This window comes from Crinia signifera, chromosome 11 (genome assembly GCF_055691185.1).
Source record: "Crinia signifera chromosome 11, ASM5569118v1, whole genome shotgun sequence".
Lineage (NCBI taxonomy): Eukaryota > Metazoa > Chordata > Amphibia > Anura > Myobatrachidae > Crinia > Crinia signifera.
This window is the reverse complement of record NC_139227.1, coordinates 81,845,930-81,867,889: the sequence shown is the minus strand read 5'-3', so window position 1 is coordinate 81,867,889 and position 21,960 is coordinate 81,845,930. Positions and strand designations below refer to the sequence as shown.

At 44.2% G+C, this 21,960-nt stretch overlaps 1 protein-coding gene across 3 annotated transcripts in view; it reads right to left on the bottom strand.

Moving 5' to 3' along the window:
• TSPAN4 (tetraspanin 4) overlaps window positions 1–21,960 on the bottom strand; it is a 655,297-nt gene that overhangs the window by 619,529 nt on the left and 13,808 nt on the right. For 2 of the 3 annotated variants that reach the window (XM_083165444.1, XM_083165446.1), the window contains exon 2: window positions 15,559–15,702. The exons of the other annotated variant lie outside the window; for it this stretch is intronic. The gene's annotated coding sequence lies outside the window, so the exon portion shown is untranslated. The remainder of the gene's footprint in view (window positions 1–15,558; window positions 15,703–21,960) is intronic. 3 annotated transcript variants of the gene reach the window in all.

Genomic DNA, 21,960 nt, shown 5'->3' with positions numbered 1-21,960 from the left:
ACACGTTTATGGTTGACACAGACCTGGTCAACATAAAAAAGGTCGACATGAGTTTTTCATAGTTTTTTCTTTAATAAAAGGTGTCTTGGCAAGCACAGGGAGCCATGCGAGGGGACGCTTTACACCCATGTGGTCAGTATGGTATCATGCCCTCCAACTGTACCGATTTAGCCGGTATAGTACTGTTTTTCTTAACGGTCTGTAATGGCTTAAAACGGATGTACCGATTGTACCAGTTATTACCTGTCCCAGTGTCGGAACTGCCGGAGGCAATGGACTTGCCACTTGGGGCTTTAGTGTCTGGTTGCGGTCGTGATACATCATCTAGTCGGACAGAAGTGGGGGGTAGAGGTATGCGCTAATAACTCAATGTGTATTGCTGCTGCTGAGTACGGGTATACTACAAATACCTTAGGAAAACAGTGCGTCTGGTCAAGGGGGTGTACTCTGCGCCACAATGCACATGTGCCAGTAAAAACAATATACTCTTTGGTAATTTCAAAGTAAATACGTTTTATTTGGAAAAAAAATACATATGTATATTTTCTAAAAATCTCCACTGGGGGGTATATTTACAACAGTTGTTGGGGTGGGTTTCATAAAACCAAATTCTAATACCGGTATACACACTGGGGTGGGTTTTAAACAATACAAGACAAACAAACAGGAAACATGAATAATGACAGTCCAGAGTTGCTCCTCCTTAATAGGTGGTGGGTAGTAAAGTTTTTATATGGGGTTTGCTTTTCCCTTTTATGAGTCCCTTTTATAGGTCTAAGGAATCTGGTGTTCTCTGTAAGTTCAGGGAGTTTCACCCGAATTGTGGTAGCTTACCAGAGTGCTGTGGGTGGTTTGAGGGTCTGCCGGCAGACTTCCCAGATGCGCTGTGTGATGCTGCACAGTTCCAGTGGGATCCAAACCTTGTCCAGGTCATCAACTAGTTTCACCTTGCGGCTTCTTCAGCATCCTGAAGAAGCCGCAAGGTGAAACTAGTTGATGAGGAGGAGCAACTCTGGACTGTCATTATTCATGTTTCCTGTTTGTTTGTCTTGTATTGTTTAAAACCCACCCCAGTGTGTATACCGGTATTAGAATTTGGTTTTATGAAACCCACCCCAACAACTGTTGTAAATATACCCCCCAGTGGAGATTTTTAGAAAATATACATATGTATTTTTTTTCCAAATAAAACGTATTTACTTTGAAATTACCAAAGAGTATATTGTTTTTACTGGCACATGTGCATTGTGGCGCAGAGTACACCCCCTTGACCAGACGCACTGTGATACATCATCTGTCTGTGACCGCAGAGCGGCCAGGTAACCATGACACCGACTGTAGGTGCTCTAGGTCAGGTGGCGGGAACTTGCCTCAATGAATCCATGAGCTGCAGTGTGCAGCACAGCTCCTCCCAGGAACTTCCTAGGCTTTTCTAAAGAGCTGGTGACCAGATGAAACAAACTCTTCTCCTCCTAGACATCCACCAGCAGTGCCTGTAGGGTTGCTGTGCATGTGGTGTATGTGGAGGGTGGGGTTTGCCAAGAGGCTTTTTGGAAAAATGGCACCTATATATTGAGAAAGGGGGTGACCACGCCCACTTTACCCATGGTCACATCTACTTTCCCTGTGACCACGCCCCCTTCTCAAATGTGTGCTAGTTTCCGCCCTTCAGATGTTAGAGGATATGTGGGATAAGCAGAAGAACCTGAAGGATTATATCTGCCTGCATCATAAACCTGCAGAGTCTCAGTGGTGGGGCTGGATTAACAATGGTGTGGGTGGAGCTGCAGCTCCAGCGCAAAGCCTCCACCCTACCCATTGACAATAGGCCCACACCAAGGAGGGTCTGTTAGAGACAGGAAACAATATTCTCCTTTTGCTATCAGTGGCCCTTAAAGGCTCCGCTCATTCAAACCCCACCTTTAACAAAAACAAACTCCACATCACACACAAGGAACATCCCGGTTCTCAAAGTCCCAGTGGCTGGACATATGTCCAAAGTGCAGTGCAGGCGAAGGCTTCATAGTGCACCTCCCCCTTCTCTGTGCCATGTAAGGTTGTGCCATGTGAAATTACATAGATACCACAATGCAGGGCTCATCGTGGGTGCTGCTGATTACCATTGGGGTGGACTGTGGACAGGAGGCACCAGAGGATCCTAATGACTGCCGGAGTGCTGCCTGTTGCTGTATGACTGGCAGCACCTGACCTTAAAGTCATTGTGATTAAGTGGAGAGAGGTCCTGTGGACAGTGTAACAAGGTAGGGCATACAAAATGGACACAGGGAGGAGACTTCTTAATGGACAATGGTTGTGGAGGGGCATAATAATAAACGCAGAAATAGACAGCAAATATTATGTCTCTCAAGTAGCATATACTCCTGGTACTATAGAATATACTTACAGTGCATGTGGAAAGTATTCACAGAGCTTCACCTTCCACACAATTTGTTATGTTATACAGCCTCATTTCTTTTATTTATTATTATTAATTATATATATTTTTTTAAGTATGAGATTGGTACAAAATCCCGGCGTTCAAAATACCGATGCCGGAATCACGACCGTCAAAATCCCATGGACACCCATAGAGGGAGAAAGTGTCGGGATTTCGTCGGTCGGGATTCCGAACGCCGAGATTGACACTGCATCCCATAAGTATTCACAGCCTTTGCCATGAAGCTCAAAATTGAGCTCAGGTGTATCCGGTTTGCCGTGGTCATCCTTGAGATGTTCCTACAGCTTAATTGGAGTCCACCTGTGGTAAATTCAGTTGACAGTGCATGTTGGTGCAAAACCCAAGCATGAAGTCAAAGGAATTGTCTGTAGACCTCCGAAACAGGATTGTCTCAAAGCACAAATCCGGGGAAGGGCACAGAAAAATATCTGCTGCTTTGAAGGTCCCACTGAGCACAGTGGCCTCCATCATTCTTAAATGGACTAAGTTTGGAAACACCCTAAATCCGTCTAAACTGAGCGATCGGGGGAGAAGGGCCCTAGTCAGGGAGGTGTGACCAAGAAGCAGATGATCACTCTGTTAGAGCCAGTATTCCTCTGTGAGAGAGGAGAACCTTCCAGAAGGACAGCATCTCTGCAGCAATCCACCAATCAGGCCTGTATGGTAGAGTGGCCAGACGGAAGCCACTCCTTAGTAAAAAGCACATGGTAGCCCACCTGGAATTTGACCAAATGCACCTGAAGGACTCAAATTTCTCTGGTCTGATGAGTCAAAGATTGAACTCTTTGGCGTGAATGCCAGGTGTCCGGTTTAGAGGAAACCAGGCACCACTCATCACCAGGCCAATACAATGCCTACAGTGAAGCATGGGGGTGGCAGGTTCATGCTTTGGGGATGTTTTTCAGTAGCAGGAACTGGGAGCCTAGCCAGGATGGAGGGAAAGATGAATGCAGCAATGTGCAGAGACATCCTGGATGAAAACCTACTCCAGAACGCTCTTGACCACAACACTGTGAATATCCTTAAGTGGCACAGTCAGACCCAGACTTGATTTTGACTGAACATCTATGGAAAGGTCTGAAAATGGCTGTGCACAGACGCTTCCCTTCCAACCTGATGGAGCTTCATAGATGCTGCAAAGAGAAATGGGTGAAATTTCCCAAAGATAGGTGTGCCAAGCTTGTTGCATCATATTCAAAAAGAGTTGAGGCTATAATTGCTGCTAAAGGTGTATCAACAAAGTATTGGGCTGTGAATACTTATGTACATGTGAGTTCTTATTGTGGATCTGGCCTTTTCAATTATCTGTGGAAATGGCTTTTGCAATGTATTTAATGTTGGACCTAGCTTTTAAAAATGAGCTTTATGTGGATCTGGACCCTTTTATACCAGGGGCATAGCCAAGTGAAGTGATTTTCAACCTTTTTACCTTGTGGCACTATAAATAAGATTTTTAAATTGTAAAAGCACTCCATGGGATCCCCACAAGGCAAAACATATTGGTCCCACAGGAAAAAAACAAACTTATTGGCCCCCATACAAAAAACAATCACATTGGTCCCCACAGGTAACAAAAATTAAATACAATGGCCCTTTACATAAAAATAAGAGACCAGTAAATAACTGGTGGTGGCTGTAAACTGGTTTGGTTATCTCTAGATGTGGGGGCACACAACAGCTCAAGGCACACTAGCCTAGTGGGTACAAGACTATGCCTCATTTTTGGTCTCTTTGTCTCCGACTTATTGCCACCCTTGCCCTATTTTATGGAATTACTCTTGGTCCAATAAAATAGCCTGCTGATCAGACCCCACTCCCTTTAGGGCTGCTTCAAGAAATGTACCTGCCTGGTTTGCCATCCAAATTTGCCCCTGCTCAGAGTCATATACAAAACTTAAAAAAATAATTATGCTTAAAAAGCTTTTAGGACACAAAACATAAAACAAATTAAGGAAGTGTTCAAATAACAATATAACCAGCAGGACTCGTAATACCCCTTTTATACCTAAACGCCGGGTTGCACCCAGGCTTTTGGACCCAGCTTCAAGTCGGGTGTTTGATCCCTTTAACACCGGCGCCCCCCCCCCTTGCCTCTACAAGCGGCAATCACCGCCACCGGGTCCAGGACCAGCCCCTGTGCACCCCCCAGCCCTGATCCAGGAGGTGAATGTATGCCGCACACAGGCAACCATTCACCTTCTCCGCTGCTGTCTGCGGAGTACAGCAGACAGCAGAGCAGGCTGTCTGTGCCCCCCCCCCCCCAATCTGCGGACGCTGCTGTCCGCAGGTTGCACGTCCCCCATTGATGTAAATGGGAGCCGGGTCGCCCTCTACCCAGGTCCTAGCCGTGTTCTACCCAGGTCAGGACCTGGGAAGAAGTTCCGTGTAAATGGACATGGTGTGACCCACCGCCGCTGACCCGGGTCTGACCCGCCGAAGACCGGGGGTTTTGCGGCGGTGTAAAAGGGATATATTTATTCAAACTGGAAAGCTGATCTTCACCTATGTATTCCCAAGTGGAGGGATGGGGGGGTATGATAATCTCACAAACACATTAAAGACACTGAGCATCTACATAGTTTGTGGTTAGGATTTTTTTCTGTAGATCATCAGAAAAGTACAAGGGGGGGCGGGGGAGATGTGACATTTTATACTTTACAAAAAACAAACACACACACTGATTATAGGGTTGTCCATCTTGCCATATTGATGATGCAGACAGCTTGGGAAGAAAATTTTAATTGCATTCATTCATCAGTCATGTTATATTCGAGTAAGCAATTCGATTGGAATTTGCTTACGTTTAGAAAAGTCAAAAGCTAAAACCAGGGGTCGCCCAGAAATTGACAGCAGATGATCAACGATAATAAATGTTTGTGACTTCCAAAAGTAATGACAGGAAAAAGTATGGTGATCAGCACATCAGGACAACGGGAGGATTTAGTAAGAATTAATAAGAACAATTCTAGAAATAGCAGCCGTGCTCAGGAATAGCGAGCAGTGCAGGCAGGGTAAGAGGGATTGCTGCCTATTACATAGATAACTCGCTTTGATCCGTTGTTTTATCTTCCCAAACAATAAATCTTAGAGTCAAAAGACAGTAACCGGATTTACTTTTGTTTCTCCCATTGCTGTACTGCCCCCACCCTCGATGGCTACAAAGCTCTATAGCCTTAAACTTCAGCACATCCCATCTGTATAAAATAAATGTATTCCACCAAGAACACATCCGGGTATACAACCACAGCAAACACATGCAAAAGGTGAAAAACAATCTACAGATAAATCAGCTGATCCGTAACCCTTTGAGTGCCGAGGAAATTTGTCAAAATAGGTCTGAAAATTGCCAAGCAATCCTTTTATTAACCCTTTTAGTGCCAATGTTGCTGTGAGAGATCTTCAAAATATTAATAAAAAATGGCAGCGTAGCTTACAGCGACTGTTCTTTTTTTGGGTGCAATATTTAACTACACTTCAATGAATTGACTTGGCCGTATGTGTATTTATTTATACTAATAGAACAGTCGCGGTGGCATTTTTAGCGGATATTTTGAGGATCACTCGCAGCAAAGTTGTTAAGGGTGGCCAAAGGGTTAAGGCTAAAGAACTGTGCAGCTGCAATTCTGGAAGTGAACCTACAGTATGTTGCTTTTGACGAAATCTAGCTTGGACAGCACAGAGCTATGATCTGTACAGAGAGAGAGACAGGGCATCCATCACTGTCTCACACGGTAATCCCCCCTGTCAATGTGTGCTTTAACAATACAATTCTGACAGCACCATTTTTATTACAGCAAAAATACTGTAAATAAAAAAAATGGGGCAGATGCCTTTTTGCTTTTAGTTTTAAATCCAATTTCTAGAAACTTGGATTATAGAACACATATGCCTTTATTCAGATCAGGTGGGGCAGATGTAACATGTGCAGAGAGAGTTAGATTTGTGTGAGTTATTTTGTTTCTGTGCAGGGTAAATACTGGCTGCATTATTTTTACACTGCAATTTAGATTTCAGTTTCAACACACCCCACCCAAATTTAACTCTCTCTGCACATGTTACATCTGCCCCACCTGCAGTGCACATGGTTTTGCCCATTTTCCAAACAAATTTGTACGGCGATCAGATCTGAATTAGGGCCTTAGGGTGGTATTCAATTGTTTTTCACCAGCATTTCTGCTCGCCATCCCCAGGGTAGTGAGCTGAAATCATTTCTAAATTCAGCCAATCAGCGTCCGGCAAGTCTTTTCAAAGTCATCGGCGCTTCCTGCCGCCAGTCAGATTGCGCTAGGAGATGGAGTGAGATAAGGATGCCGCTACACCAGTCCCTGGACCCCTGGACGCTGCCTAACCCCGCTGGCTGCACACAGGTATGTTGGCAGCGGGGGTCCAGGGACTGGTGTAGCGGCAGCTTTCACATACACAGCCGCTCGCTATTTGCCTGGCGGCTTTCACATACACAGCCGCTCGCTATTTGCCTGGCGGCGGGAAGCGCTGATGATTTTGAAAAGACTAATTTGAAAAGCAAATGAATGGCTAAACGTGGCCATAATGAGTGCGGTATGTGCAAAATATATAATAAGAGAATATCGCCCTACAATCTCCCGTCACTATAGATGGGAGATTGTGATATAAAAATTGAATACCACCCATAAAGTGCTGGTCACATAAGATAAATATATAAAAAGCCTCAATTAGCTACAGAGGTGAATCTTCAGGACTTGCTAGCTAGTGCGGGTGGCAGTCACTATCATTATCATTATTATTGTTCATTTGCACATGCCCTCAAACACCTCCGCAACAGATGCGATATAGAAGTATATGTAGTACAGGGCCTGTAGGGCACTGGGAAAGATTACAGCCATTTTTTAAATGGCTGTAAAAAAATAAAATAAAAGCCATTGGGCTGGCACTGGGCAGGGCACTTCAAGAATATAAAGCAAAGCTGTCTGCAGCAGTGAGTCTGTTTCTCACTGCTGCACTTACCAGCACTGAGTGACCCACCAGGGGCAGGAGCTGAGCCGGGGAGCAGTATTATTGTTATGCGCTGGGCTGCTGCACCACACAAACACATGTGTGCGCGCTAGCCCAGCAGCAGCAGAAGCAGGAGGAGGGAGCCGGGCGTCATGGCACGCAAGCTTCGCAAAGGACCATGGGAGATGCTGCCTGCAGTCGGGCATGCGCGCAGCCCTCCCGGACAAAAATTATCCGGGCAGCGGCGGTGTTAAATTAATCACTTAAAGGTACAGGCGCCGGGCAGTCTAATGGGTGGTTCGGTGCACCCCCGGACCACCCCTTACATTCGCCAATGGATGTGTCACAAAGACACATCCCCTTCCATGTGCCCGCAGCAGGAGGAATCATTCAATGGTTGCCGACCATGGACCGATTTCTGCCGGCCACGCAAGAAGACTTTATATTTGCGGCCATACCGTGGAAATCAGGGCAGGCGGTTGAAGTCATGTGATATCAGCCACCCGCCCCCAGCACAACTCCTCCAGTCTGCATTCCCATGGTAACGCCCAAAATTTTCATGGGGACACCCATGAAATGCTGCACATTCCCATGGGTGCAACCCGGGCTCACCGCCTCACGCCCCTACTGCTCCGTGTGAACAGGCCAGCGACTATGCATGTTGCCATGTCCATTTGCCAACAGAGCCTGCACCTGGGCATAAATCAATATGCTCATGTGCAGGAACAAAATGACAACATCGCTCCCCCGTGTGATCGCTTCTCCAGTCCCAGGTAAATGCACAATTTAAGCGAATCTGCATACACGTCCATGTGTGTGGCCTGTTTTCTGTGCAATATTGTAGTCAACCCCGGATGGGTGAAGCCTGGACACACACACTCCATGGCTGGCCGAGCGGCGCAGCCTCCGCTGTCCTGCTTGGCTATCTGACACAGACAGGAGTTTGCAAGCAGCGCAGCCTCCCAAAGTCCGTCTCAAGTATCCAACACAGAGGAGGAGCTGGCCAAGCAGCACAACACGTGAGCCCCAAGATAGCAGGTGGCCATAATGATCATGCAGGTTGCTGTTAGAGGTCGTAAGCAAAGTATATGAGGCTGTAAAAAAGGTGTCACAAGGTTGAATTGTATAACTTTTATTAATGAATAAAATAGAATAGCCAGCATCTATATTTAAGGGTACATTTAAATGTGTGTTTTGTGATTTAATAGTGTATATATGCAAGTTAGTAAAATATTGGGGAAAAACTTATTTGTTATATAAATTCAAATAAAAATGTTGTGTAAAAAAATATTATAGTTCCTATATAAAAAGGTAATCATTACAGGTCATTATGATGAATAAAAATGTTAGCACTCCTATTTCGACAAATTTTCTTGGCACGCAAAGGTTTAAACACAGAATTGGTCCCCAGGAGGGGTATGCCAGATGTACTGTACTATACCCTGACATTTGCACAGTTATCCCTTACTCTGGAGGTGCAAACTAAAAGTAACATTGTCTTCCTCATGTGACACCCGCATCGGCGTGCTGAGATTATCTAATTCAATAAAGAAAACTTGCGGTTGCAGGTTTTTAACCCTAGTGCCAATGTTGCTGTGAGAGATATCCGCTAAAAATGCCAGCGCCGCTCACAGCGACTGTTTGTTTTTAACATTTAACTAAACTTCAATGAATTAACTTCAGATCATTTGCCGGCTATAACTAAAGTGATTCATATTCCTGCACTGCGGCTCTGGCATCTCTCACAGCAACATTGCCACTCAAAGAGTTAATGCATTAACAGGCCCACAACCTGGTTTGCAGCTAACTAAATCTATCTCATTGATATTCCTTTACAGAGGTTCAAGCTCTAGTCTCCTCTACTTGGTACATGTGAATAATACATCACTTATTAACCTCTATTAATGTTTAGTCACATTGTATAATTAGTACCCATGCAAACCAGTTGTACACTGTACACTGTGCAATCTACAGGTTGGACTACAGATATGTGTAGTATACTCAGAGGTGCCCGGGGACAAAAGCACCGGATGGGATCCTTAGACTCAGGGGGCCATCCGTTGTAAGGAGATGCACGCGCGTCCTCTTCTGAAGTCTGACTCCACCGCCAGCCCCTGCAATGAAGAGAGGCGCTACATCTGTAGGTTGACAATGGGAAGGTCAACATGAGATTTTAACCTTTTTCCGACTTGTGCCGACAGGTGGTATTTATTACCCTACCATCTATTACGGCATGGTGGGAGAGTATAATTGGACCTAGAGCATGATGAGCGCAGTCAGCCATGCGGGGGGATTGTTACACTTAGACGGTGTCCAAGTTGACTATGTAGACTTTCGGAACAAAAACGTGAAAAACTCATGTCACTCTTGACTGCCGACCTTCCTATTGTTGACTTAATGCTTGTGTCAAACTTTCAACCATGTCGACCTTATCCATGTCATCCTATTTCAGGTGTCAACCTAAGCTCTGTTGAACTTCAGTGGTTGACCTAATGTATGTCGATCTAAATAGGGTCAACCCAATGACCCATACACTGTTGCCTCCCCTCAGTGGGTTTAGTAGCCAACTCTGCATTGAATTCCACCGGATTTCCATGCCACTCCACCACTGGCTTCATCAGACCAATGCTGGCTCTGCATCTTGCCAAAGGATTGCAATGTTTACTCAGATTTTGGTGCAGGGTAAGTAAGGCCCTGTTCCCTCGTCTAGGGGCCTATTTACCATTATTTCCATCTGCAGTACTATCTGGGCATAATATTAGCACCAAAATTAGCATTGCATTATGTTATAAGGATGGATCACCAGGATCTATCAAAGAGCATATACAGGGACAGGGGCTCCAACCATGCATGTGTGGTGGCCATTGCTTGAGAGGGCACAGCAGCACAATGCCATCTTCAGATCGTATTAGCTGACAGGGCCAAATGGCCTGCATTAGAGCTTGGCAAATCGGACAGCATTGCAACCAGTATAGAACCAACAGGTGTTTTTTCATTTTATTTTATTGAATAGAATCCACTGACATTCGAAATTTGTAATTATTGTTTTATTTGACATTGATTTTTGGGGCCCATGGTACCAACTGTCACCAGGCAATGCCCCCACCCGCTCACCCGGTCCACGATCGCCTGGCTCCACAGGGGGGGAGCATGCTTAGGGGGCGGTCATCTCTGACTCGGTCTCTACAGGGGGGGGGGGGATCTGCCGCTTCCATTCTACAAAGTGTCGCCCTCCAGTGCCTGGCGCCCACAGGCAAATGCCTAAAGCTGCCTAGTGGTGGCACCGGCCCTGGCAGTAAGCAGCTTATCATGGGCCTGATTCAGAGTTGATAGAAAAAGTTAAATCTTTCTCAAATGGGAAAAACCATGCTACACGGCAGGGGTATCCGGACTCATGATAGATTGATTCTAGGTCGACGATTCTAGGTCGACGAGGTACACTTAGACCAAGGCTGGGCAACACCAGCCCTCCAGATGTTAGTGAACTACACATCCCAGGATGCTTTGCATTAGTTTTGCTATGTAGCCATGCTGAAACTGATGCAAGGCATGCTGGGATGTGTAGTTCACTAACATCTGGAGGGCCGGTGTTGCCCAGCCCTGACTTAGACGGTGTCCATACTGACCTATGTCGGCATAGACATCCCAAAAAAAACAACATAAAAATGTTGACCTTTTCAATGTTGACCTTTTGACCCAGTCGACCTTTGACCATGTCAACTTTATGACTGTAGACCTAGACATTGTAGATCTAAAATACCAGAACCACTGCAGGTGGGGCTGATGTAACATGTACAGAGAGAGTTATATTTGGGTGCGGAGTGTTCAAACTGAAATGTAAATTGCAGTGTAAAAATAAAGCAGCCACTATTTACCTTGCACAGAAACCAAATAACTCACCAAAATCTAACTCTCTCTGAGCATGTTACATCTGCCCCCCCCCCCCCTTCCCCGCTGCAGTGCAGTGTCCTGCGATCAGGTCAGAATTAGGCCCATAGCACAGAATACTTGTCTTCTCCTTGTTTTATATTTTAATTCTAACTGCCCCCCAACAGCCAATCGGTGTGGCTATATAATGAATGCAATATACGATAGGAATAGGGAATTTCATATAGAATTAGACTTTTCTCTTGTTCAGTATGCTTGCCCAGTGCTATGCCCTGCAGCATGAAAACACTGTGCTAGGCGCCACTGATATCTCCATGTATTTTTAGGTCATGCCTCAGCGCAATGAAGGACTTGTGACCGTTGTTATATTAGGAGAGGAATAAAAAGAACTCTAACAGAGACATTCCTTCAGAGAAGAAAAAGTTCAGTTGCGTAATACAAGTTCATGAACTACAGTGTGTTTAGAATTTCATTCACTAAAAGCGATCACGCCCCAAAATATCTATTTAATATAAACACCCGTGTATAATGGATTTCAAATCGCTTAGACAAATAAGCAGAATTTACCCAAGGCTGCAGTGACTTCATCAGATCACTTGTTTCCCCCACTTGCAGAGTCTACTTAGTCAAATAAACACCAGCCATTCCCAGAGATGGATTTGTTTTGCAGTATTTGGAGTTATGAAACGTAATCCATAAGTCACATTGGGAACAAATACACTTTACAGCATATCTATTTTATGCAATAAATGTAAAAATAACATTATTTCATATCTATGCTAAATTAGACATTTTCTAGCACAAAATAATTAATACTTGTTACTCTGCCAAGATCTCCTAAGTACAGTACTATAGTTATGCGAAACTGTAGTGCTAGAACATCTTTCCCGTCACAGCAGGGGAGACTGTGTATTACTGGGCAACATAGAGAGGGAGTTATGTACTATCGAGCAAATACGGGGATCACTCAGGGGCGGAGCCAGAAAAAAATTGACAAGGGGCACCATGACAGGTGAAGAAGGGAAGTTAGCAGAGACCAGAATATATATTGCACGCTCCCAGCAGAGGGGTGTGGACTCATTAGAAGGGGCGTGGCATCTATGACCACTCCCCCACCCTATTACATGAAGCAGCATTTTGAGCAATCAGAGAGAGAAGTGACTGCTATTGCAGCTGCCTCTCCCCACATCCCAGAACAAGCTTCTGTTGCCACTCACGGAGGGAGTGGGGTGTACTGCAAGGCACAACAGCTGGAACATATCATTTGATGGCAAATAAGAATCACCCTGGACCATCCAGTCTGGCCTTAAGATTTAGTTTAGGGGTTTGGGTATAAGCAATTGTTTAGTATTTTTGGTTGGGGGTATTAGGATTCCTAGGGGTCTTAATGTGAGTGCACTAGGATTAGTCAGGGGTTAGGATATTAGAGTTAGTTAGGGGTTTGGGTATTAGATATAGTAAACTAAAGTTAATTTAGAGGTTTAGGGGCAGGGTTTAGGGTTGTTAGGGTGAGAACGTATCACCAAGCACAAGAGGGGGTAAAGAGTACTACCAGGTTTAATTGGGGGGGGGGGGGGGGTAGGAGAGCAGTGTGCTACCGCGCACAATGGGTGGCGCTGTATACCTGTATTTCCAGGCAGAAATGTTTACGATCACAACAGGTAGAGCATTGCACAACAAGGCAAGCAGTGTACTATCAGGTAGTGCAGGGAAAGCAGTGTACTACCAGGTAGTGCAGGGAAAGCAGTGTACTACCAAGTCGTGTTAGGTACGAGACTTATGCTTTTCAAAAGTCCATTATTTTCATTTCCTAAGCATGGCAATCCTAATCACATATAGACAATGCATGAATCAATCGACCTTGTTACAATCTGTCCACATGAATAACCCAACCTTTGGCCTACTTTTTTTTATTCTTCTATCCTACTATACTATCTCTTGAACAGTTTAATATACAAAAAACTAACACCAAACATTTGGCCTAGGTGGCAATGAAGAAAACACAGATACTTGAGGGCACCACTATTCAAGAAAGGTTAGGAACCACTACCCTATTGCATTCTGCCCCTAGTCTAATGATTTTTGATTAAACATGGTCTCTTCTAATCCTGCCTCTGTCCTGGCAACCAGCCTGTGCATTCCTTGCCTTTCCCCAGTCTGCTTCCCAAAGACAGGAAGTTTTTTACCTCAGCAAAGGGTTTATACTCTACACCAGTGGTGTCAAACTCATGGCCCTCCAGCTGTTGTGGAACTACACGTCCCAGAATGCCCTGCCACAGTTTTAACAACCAATATGGAAGATGTGAGACAGCAGCTATCATTTCTACTAGACCAGTGGTGTCAAACTCATGGCCCTCCAGCTGTTGTGGAACTACACGTCCCAGAATGCCCTGCCACAGTTTTAACAACCAATTATATTGATTATACAATTATACAGATTTTATATAATTGATTGCTAAAACTGTGGCAGGGCATGCTGGGACGTGTAGTTCCAAAACAGCTGGAGGGCCATGAGTTTGACACCACTGCTCTACACTATTGCCTCTTGCTCTAACAATGCTCTTCTTTTGTCTCTCCATGAGGTGGCCTGGGAGCGTGAAACGGTACCAATGAATGGGAACAGATTAGGGCTAACTTAGTTGCCTCTGCTTCTTCAGTTCAGCACCGACAGAACTCCCTTACATTATATCTGCGCTGGTATATGGTCCCTCAATGCTTGTATAACATTGTTCCTTCATCCTCTAATCTTTGTTGGCAGGGTTGTGGTGAGGAGGGCTTCCTGCTTTATATAATATGGTCTTGTCCAAAACGAGCTCCCGTTTTGGGAGATGATCCATGATTCCGATTACCAAGGTAACCAAGCTTCCTTCTCCAACCTACTCTTTTACCTAGACCAGGCATGTCCAAACTATGGCCCTCCAGCTGTTGTGAAACTACAAGTCCCATCATGCCTTGCCAATGTTTTGCTTTTAGGGAATGCTAAAACTATGGCAAGGCATGATGGGACTTGTAGTTTCACAACAGCTGGAGGGCCATAGTTTGGACATATCTGACCCAGACTTATTGTTGATGTGCCCAAGCCATTGCAATAACTTATATGGCATATTGTACATTAAACTCAGTCAAATGTTGCAATGCCCTTAATAGAAATTCCCCTCCGCCCCTCCTCTAATAAGGCTGCTCTCATCTAATTCACCTTGTCTCCATGGACATTTTACCCCACCCCCCCAGTTACAGTTAATCCTTCGGTTTATTTTCTTGATATTGTATCAAGTACCACTTTCTGCTGCTAAGTTTATGGCCGGCGCTACCCTGTGATTTATTCGTGTTTGGAAATTTTCAAGACTCTTTTTCCTTCCTTCCCCTTTTCTGCCTTCTGTACTTCCCTCTCCTCTCTCCTATTTTTACATATTGTTTGAAAAATTAATTTAATAGAAAAATTATATGTAAAAAAATAACTTTCTCCAACAACAAATATTGTTTGGGAAATAATAAACACTGCAGTTATATTTTTTTATAGTTATTGATGCTATCATAATTTAAATGGTTTCTTTTAAGTCCCAAAGGGGGCATTAAATAATGCAGAATTCAAGAGTCACAAACATTTACCTACAAATGCAAAAACAATTAGTCAGCAATGAAAATCTTATAGCAACAACTCCTTGCCTGTTAGGATGCACTTGGTTTTATAATTGATTTCAATTAGATAGCAAATAATTATCACGTTTCCTCTTTCTTTAGTTCTCTCCCAGAACCCTTTGCTTCCCTATCCCTCTGTACTTTAGAAACAAACATTATGGGTGAGATTTAATAGGATGAGAGATTCAGAAAGTGAGAGATTTGGTAAGAAATATCCAGGTTTTTTAAAGCGGAAATCATTGACACTGCAAAACCAGTTTGATTTTGAAGTGTAAATGATTGCCACTTTAAAAAACCTGGATATTTCTTACTGAATCTCTCATCCTATTAAATCTCACCCCATATGACACAGGGTGATAGTAAACAATCCTTTTTTTATTTTAGAACCGGAATCGAAGAAACCGTAAACTACTTGGTAAAGTCATAAGTAAAACGCCATAAAAATAGAAAAAAACAAAAAAACTGTTTGATGCTTGTGAACGATTGCACAATGAAATGGAACCATTTATCTTAAGAGTGCCATGGGACCCATTAGTGTTCCTGAAATCTACATTCAGCTCTATAGACGTGATTAAAAAGCAATAAAGTGATTCTTTACATACCTTTTTTTATTCTATTCCTTAATTAATGTCTTTTCTTCTGGCACTTACAGCTTCTGCACATCAAACGCAACACTTCAAGTCAGTTCTCAGTTTGTCAGAAACCCAAATTGTAAAGATTTCTTTATCCTCTGCGTTTGACAGTTTCTATCAAAAAGAGAAATCTGAAATTCAAAATATGTACAGGATGGAGCAGCTCAGATTTCAGTGTGAATCCATGATGTGGTGCAAAATGCCAGCAGCTGTATTCGTCCCGGCGTGGATGCTGCTCCACTGCACAGATTGCTTGTATTATACCAAGAGTCATACACCAAGTATGGAGAAGGACAACCAGCACAATGAGCAATGTATAAAGAGGGATTATATGGAGACAGGTGATGTTATGGATAATAGATGTGGACAGTATTTCATCAGCATATGAAGAATATATGTTTAGCCTACATCAGGGCATCTTAGAGCTGTCTCATCATGTAGACAAGGACAGGCCAACCTGTGGCTCTCCAGATGTTGTGAAACTATGCCTTGCTACAGTTTTAACACTACCTTATAGCAAAACTGTGGCACGGCATGATGGGATTTGTAGTTGGACAACATCTGGAGAGCCACAGGTTGACCAGGCCTAATGTAGACAAACTGAAGGCATCATTGCATGGACTGAAGCGGTTTGTAAATTCTCTAGGTACTAACAATAAATCATGTGATTACGGGTCACCTTTCACATGTGGGTAGATTCCAATGATCTTCTTTACAAGCTTGCATACAATGATCAAATGTAATTAGCAACGATTTGTATTCATTTGTACAAGTGCTCAATTTCAGATTTTTTCTTATAATGTACTCAGTCATGCAATTAACACAAACTGTTATCAATGAAAAACTGCGTAATTGTTTGACATTTTGTGCTCCATTACCTCTGTATATCTTAACCCTCTGTATCCAAACTGGGATTGGGTGTTGGTGCATGAATTGACCTAAATAGTCCAATGATAACTGCTATTCTAAAGTAGTAATAAGGTAAAAGGTACACTACAACGATATGGCGGACCCTGAAGTGGGATATGATTTCCATTGAACTCCCCCTGGACCTTACTGGGAGTGATTCCATCCAATTTTGTACTTTGGAGTCTTTTTTTGCATAAGATATATCTCATGTGATTGATCAAGCCAAGATAAATCACATGATATATATCTTATGGCAGGGGTGACCAAACCATTCTCGAGATCTACCAACGGCCCACGTTTTCCAAATCACCAAGCTGGTGCACAGCTGTAGTCATTCCCAACTGTCACATTTTCAAACCTGCTGCATTCATTCCTACTATAGATCCACAGGTTGCCTGAAAAACGTGAACTGTTGGTAGATCTTGAGGACAGGATTGGCCACCCCTGACTTAAGGCCCCCATACACTACGCGATTTGGCCCCGATTTCACCCGATTCTGGAGGATTGGGCCGAGAAATCGGGTGAAACTGGGCAAATTGCGTAGTGTATGACATCCAATCTGATCCGATGCGCGGTCCCGTGTACTCGAGTTCTCAGCCAATCAGCGGCTGCCCAGTCCTTTGAATGGGATTTCTTTCTTTTCTTGCGCCGCGCACCCGGTCTCTCTGCATCCCCCGCTCCTGACCCTGCCTGCCGCAGCGCCGCTACATCTGAAGAGGCTGAGGCTCTCCCAGTGCACAATACAGATTACAGCCTGCACCTACAGGTACCCAGGACCGGACCCCGCCCCCAGCCTGCTCCTGTCACTCCCCCGGACAGTCCCCACTGCCATCCTGCCGCTCCAACCCCGGCCATCGGATCAGATGGAAAACACATACGATTTGTCACTTTACAGACGATATATCTGCCCGAAACTTCGAAATCAAATTAAATCATGCAAAATCGTTATAGTATATGGGGGCCTTAAGACTCCCAGCAATCCGTTGCTTGTAGCAGTAGAGGGCATTATATGGAGCAGGTATTTTGTGTATATAATGACCGTATGTTTAAATGTTATTCTCAGTGTTTTTATTGAGTGGACTAATCGAGCTCTGGCATGACGAAAATATCATCATTTTGGGTGTCAAACATATACTTGTGAAATGGAGCCACCTCGTCTCTGATCATATAAATAACCCTAATCATGTATGTTGATTTTATATCACGACATTTCCTTGGGCTAGCGCTAAACAATTGACCATTATGTATAGGCAATGCTGCATGTGTAATTCTGTGATTCTGGAGGAGCTCCAGGGAACAGTAAACAAGTCGGGTGAATCTTTGCTCTGCGTTGCACACACACAATGTGTGCAGCTCAGCTCATAGAATAAGCAACAGTAACAGCCTATGATTAGGATTGTGTTTGGCTCAGTTACAGGCGCTCAGTGTGGTTTGCTTGGCTCGGAGCCCTGACTATAAAGATGCTAGGGAAGATGATATAAGCATTAACTAGTTTATTGCTGTTTTATGCACTGTAGGAATCTCTTCAACAGTGATGGAAAACATGATACAGTACATGTATTTACACAGAATCCAAGCTTTTATCTTGCTGGCTCTAGGCCTCTACATGTAGCCACATCTGTCAATTGAAGATAAGACTCCATTTTGTAGCATCCAAAAATTCAATTTCTGTAGCTATGGTCCATAGGAGTGCCTTGCCACTGTATTGCATGAGAAACGCCTTGCCACTGTATTGCATGAGGAGCGCCTTGCCACTGTATTGCATGAGGAGTGCCTTGCCACAGTATTGCATGAGGAGTGCCTTGCCACTGTATTGCATGAGGAGTGCCTTGCCACAGTATTGCATGAGGAGCGCCTTGCCACTGTATTGCATGAGGAGTGCCTTGCCACTGTATTGCATGAGGAGTGCCTTGCCACTGTATTGTATGAGACTGTTCTCCCAGGATATCCAAAAGACTCACCAATACTGGACAGCTCTCCTATGTCCTGCAGTACAGAAACTTGATAAAGTGAATAAAGATAATTAGGGTTCTTGTGGCATAACCCCACTGGACTATTTTGGCACTTAGGAACATGGCGTGACAGCATCCCAACCCTGTACCTCCCACTTGGAGCTTTCCCTCCAGAATCTCTAAGAGAACAAGCATTGTACTGTAAGTCAGCAAGTATGTTAGCCTCAACTGATAAGAGTCTTTAGTACCATTATTTTGTATAGCGCACACATATTCCGCAGCGCTTTACAGAGAATATTTGAGATTTCACAGTGGTCCCTGCCCTAATGGAGCTTGCAATCTATATTCCCTACCACATGTACAGGCAAAGGTTCATTCTGTTGGGAGCTAATTAACTTATCAGTATATTTTTGGAATGTGGGAGGAAACCGGAGTACCCGAGGGAAACTCACAAGTACGGGGAGAATACAAACTCCGCACCCATGGTGGGTATTGAACCCATGACCTCAGTGCTGTGAATTAGTAATGCTAACCATTACACCGTCTGCGCTGCCCCATGTTCTTATGACAGTAAGCATATGTTCTCGAGAGATGTTCTGCAATATGGATTAGGCATGAAAAGCCGGCGGTCGGGATCCCGGCGTTCAAAATCCGACACCGGAATACTGAACGCCGAAATCCCGACAAGGGGGGGGGGGGGACGTGGATCACCCCCCCTTGCGGGCTCGCTGCGCTCGCCACGCAGCGGGCCCGGTGCCGAGAAAGTGTCGGGATTCCCAACCGCCGGGATTTAAACTGCATCCCCTGCAATATATGTTCCATGAATCACTGTTCAAGAGCGAGGGAATGTCAAAAGGACAAACACAGACTACATTTAACTATTCACACCCCCCCCCCTTCAAATATAACAAACTCCTGCGTCAGTTGGCACACCCCTGTATGTATCAATCCGCTATAATAAGCTTCACTTATTAACCGCCAAGTCTGCAAACGCACTCTTTGCACAAAATTCATTTGTTTTTAGCTCACACTCATGCCCAATATCCTGAAATGACAGTGATAATCAGCAGTTTGTGCCGACAGGTGTGAGTTATTGGGTAACCATTATTTATAATGCATTTCAAGCCCAAGCAATAAAATTGGGTTTAAATACTTAAAGCGCTAAGCCGCTGCAAAGTGCTGGGCGCACTGTGTTTTTAGCACCCTAATCTCAAGCTTTCAAGGATTTGTGTTATCAACCACAGGAGGGTGCAAGCAGAAATAATGGGTGCTTGTGGCTGTTGTGCCCATTGGCAAATTACTATTTAATTGCTCCCATTAATTTAATTTTGAGCTGCGGGCAAATAGCCAAGTTTTCAGGGTCAGTTGATGCTACGGTACAGAAATCTCCTAAAACAATAATGTATTTTTGGCTGCTCCCGATAATCGCTCCAGTTGGATCAGAGCACTAGATCTGACCTGTACCATATTGTGTTGTGCTGTATGACTTTCCAATCAGCAGCCAGACATTTCTAATAATTTATCAAATCAGGTATTCTCAAAATAATGTACTACTACTGAAAATTGTGAAGTCAGTCGTACCGTGAGTGAAATCGTCCCATTGTGTATCCAACATGAGAATAAGCTCTGCGTTAAGATCTGGAGATGATGTGGTTTTAAGTAATGAATTCAGAGGCAGAACTCTGGGAGGCAATGGAGTCATCTGCCGCCAGGCTCCTGCTCCCAAGGGGGCACCTCTCCTCCCCATGAAGGTATAAATCAGTTATTTAAAAGCCAACGATATTGCTTCTGAGTTCTGAGAAATATATGTGTTATCTACCTATTTTTCTATATATATATATTTTATATAAGGTTTTATTGGGTTGTGTCCTGAATGTGTGTGTGTGTGGGGGTGGGGGGGCACCAATATATAGCTTGCCTCCGGGCAACTGAAACAAACTTACGCCACTGAATGAATTACAGACATTATACAGGAATTGTCAGGAAGCTGCTGGTACAGTAGATGCACGGAAGTATTACTACATGGTTGGAGTTTTTTTTGTGTTATTTTTGAATTGGCACAAACAAAGAGATACAGTAAACTATCAGCCAAACAAGCAACCAAATACGATCAATAGTAAAATATCTAACCAGACCCTTATTCTGTTTCACTGGCAAAGGCAAATTCCTTCTCAAATGGACAAAACCATGTGCACTGCAGGTGGGGTAGATGTTACTTGTGCAGAGAGAGTTAGATTTGGGTGGGGTTTTCCTTCAAAGTGAGATCTATATTGCAGTGTAAAAATAAGGCAGTCAGTATTTTCCCCAGCAGTCAGCACCAAGCGTGGTCAGGAGGATTACAATATCTAGGCAGGCAGGGAGAGTACAGCAAATTGATAGACCCATTAAACTTATCTTTCTGTTCTTGTTCTAGTTAAGAAGATTATTGGTAACACCCAGGGCCGGAGCTACCATTAGGCAGCTTTAGGCAGATGCCTAGGGCGATGGCCACTGGAGGGCGCCCTTTCTTCAGCCTAATACTTAACATTTAAATTAAGCATCTTTTTCTCTTTTTTTAACATTTTTCCGTAGTTGTGGGGGAGCAGGAGGAATTAAAGCACTCCCTCCACTGTGTAGCAGCTGCTCGCCCCTTATCAGTGGCAGCGGCGTTAGGGAGTCAGCTGCAGCAACGGAGACCATTGGCTTCCGGGCAGCGGCGCCTTTGGTATTTTTTTTTTACGTTTTCCATAGTTGTGGGGGAGCAGGAGGAATGGGAACACTTCCTCCGCTGCTTAGCAGCTGCTCGCCCCTCATCAGTGGCAGCGGCGTTAGGGAGTCAGCTGCAGCAATGGAGACCTTCCGGCCAGGGGCAGCGGCACCAGGTGATCAGCGGTAGCAGCGGGCTCCACTACCTCCCGCCAGCGACCTGACTGGCGGCAGCACTAACCAGCTGAAGCAGTAACCCCCGCCAACCCAGCCAGCGGTATTATGTTCTTTCTAGAGTTGGTGCAGCACCTGGAGTAGTGGCTGCCTGGAGTCACTACCCAGGGTTGTAGTAGTAAAATGTTCTGTGGCTGGGGAGGAGGGGGGTATCGATATACGGATGCAGTTTATTTGTATATAAGCGTGCATGTACGAGACCAGGTTTTTTTTATTTTTTATTAGGGGGGGGGGGGTGGCGAAAGAATTGCCTAGGGTGACGTCAAGCCTTGCACCGGCCCTGGTAACACCCAACCTGAATCATCAGCAAGGAGGATTTCTGTCTCATACTGCACCTTATTGGGAAAAGTTTGCATTTGGGAAGTAATGGTCAGTGTGTAAATAAAACTTTTCAAAATCTCAAAATATTTTTTTTTTTTTAAATGTATTAATTCTATTCACTTCATAGGAAAAGTATGGACCAAATTTTTTTATGAATCAGGAAATAGTAAGCGGTCATCTGTAACTTACATTTTGTACAACACATTTTCTAGCTAAAGCAAAAATTATTAATATGTGTCTTACTTCCCTTGGTCAGACTTTAAGATGTGAT